Below are 2,174 nucleotides of genomic sequence, written 5' to 3'. Positions count from 1 at the left end.
CATAAAAAAAGTGGAGTTTGCGGGCGGGTGGATATCGGGGGAGAAGAAAAAGTTTGCAAAATTGCGCAAACAAAAAAGGGGAAAATTCAAGTCTTTAAATAAAAAGGGGGGTAGCGAAGTGGTGCAGATCGAATAGGTGGAGACGAAAAAAAGGCGGATTGCGGGTTTGGTGGAGGTGGGGGAAAAAGAGGATTTTGAAAAGTTGTCTCCAAACGAAGGGGTGGAGATTGCAGAGTCGCTTTTAGTTGTCTGTTAAAAAGGGGGGGGTCACGCAGTCTTTTTTTCAGCGATAATGGGCGGAAAATTTCAACTTTTTCTTTCTCTAAACTTCGGTTAATCGCTTACTCGGTCGGTCGAATCGGCGAAGCGGTGGGGGCAAGAAAGGTCTAAAATCTTTTAAAAAAAAAATATATATATTTTCACTGCACAAATAAAAATAATCATATTTTTTAAATTTAATTTTCTAAAACATTATTATATTTTAATCCTTACATTTTTTTAAAGGGCTTATTATCTAACACAAAAACCCGGGACGTCATCATTGTCAATGCGCGCCTTCCAAATTTTTCAACGGGCTTCTCGTATTTATCCTCCAAACGAAGTTCTTGGGGCCATTAGAAAAACACTTCTCCCATTCCTTCTCTGAAACAACGAACGCCCCCATATACTTTATTGTACTAGTCGCTGAGCCTCCGTTTCTACAGCAATGACAATAACCTGCGGGGAGGCCCCGCGGGCAATCGAGGCCCCATGTTTTTTTGAAATCGGGGCGATGGCTCTGATCCCCCAAGTGACCAGAAAGTGGGGGAACCCCCCTGGGGGTAAATCGAATGCCGGTCATATCACAAACTGGTTTTTTAAAAAAAGCGCTCGTGGGGCCCCCCCCCCTTTACAGATTTCGGGGGAGGTTCGACGGGGGGGAAATGGAAGCGAGGTCCGTTGTGGAGAGACGGATTGCAATTATTGCAGAGTAGTTGCGGATTAGGGGATAGCGGGAAAATTGTGGGGAAAGTGGACAGTGGCGATTATGGAGATTGAAAATCCGTGGGTGAAAAAAAGGGAAAAGCAACTGTTTGTATAAATAGCAAACAAGGGAAAAAATGGGGGATTTAAACTGGACGGGGTAAAAATTTTAGGTGGAGTTGGGGTTTTGGTTAGTTTATAAAAAAGGGATTTGGAGGGGGAGAAGGGAGAGGGGGGAGTTGGTGGTACCTAAAAAAAATGTCTATATTGTGAAAATTTTGCGTTGGGGGTGCAGGCTTAAAAGCGGGGAAATGTACTTCATGGACTTTTTGTATTTGATAAAGATGAAAAAATGTGGAACCGTAAAATTTGGGGGAGTTTGAGAGGTGGAGGTGATGCAGACCGTGAAAAAAGGGGGGCGACTGTAGCCCTTAGCGTGGAAACGAGAAAGTGTGCAGTTTGGGGGGGAAAAGCAGATTAAGGAGTGGGTGCAGAGCTTTGTATAATACAAAAATTTAAAGGGATTTGGTATTAAAAAACAATAATTTGGGGGAATGTAAAATGGTTTTTGAATTGACGATAGTATGAAAAAACGATGACACAGCTCACAAAAATGATGGGGTACGGATAAAAATGCGAAAAAGGTACAATAAAAAAATAAATACTGCAAGTAGTAAAATTTTATACTTCACACAGACTAACACTTGTCAAAAGGTCGTTGGAAAAAAAGGTTAGACAGATGACGTTGTATTTTTTCACATTTTTTTATTTGTTGTCCTACTGCTCGTTTTTATTGTATTGTTTTTTGTGAAAACGTTTTAGTTCAAAGGAAAATGAGAAGCATGAGTGTGCTTTTTTTGGTTAAAAGAAAAGAAAAAAAAGGGAAAAAAAAAAAACAAAAAAAAAGCCAAAAAGAGAAATACACATCAACATAAAACAAAGTAAGAACTCCATAAACAAAAAAAAACGATAATAAATAAAAAAAATCACCTGTTTTAGTAATTCAAAACAAACAGAACACGAAAACCGCCAACCCCCCTTTTTTTTCACGAAAAAATAAATTTAACAAATAAAGTTTTTACAAAGAAAAAAAAAATTTTATCTTAGCAATGAGGGAAATTGTATAATTTTTTTATTGATTTTAATCAAGCGTTGAAATGGAAAGGGGGGGCGCTGTAAACAGGATTCCCATCGGGGTCAGATATAGCGAG

Source organism: Penaeus monodon, chromosome 20, assembly GCF_015228065.2.
Source record: "Penaeus monodon isolate SGIC_2016 chromosome 20, NSTDA_Pmon_1, whole genome shotgun sequence".
Classification (NCBI taxonomy): domain Eukaryota; kingdom Metazoa; phylum Arthropoda; class Malacostraca; order Decapoda; family Penaeidae; genus Penaeus; species Penaeus monodon.
This window is presented reverse-complemented; position numbering follows the sequence as displayed.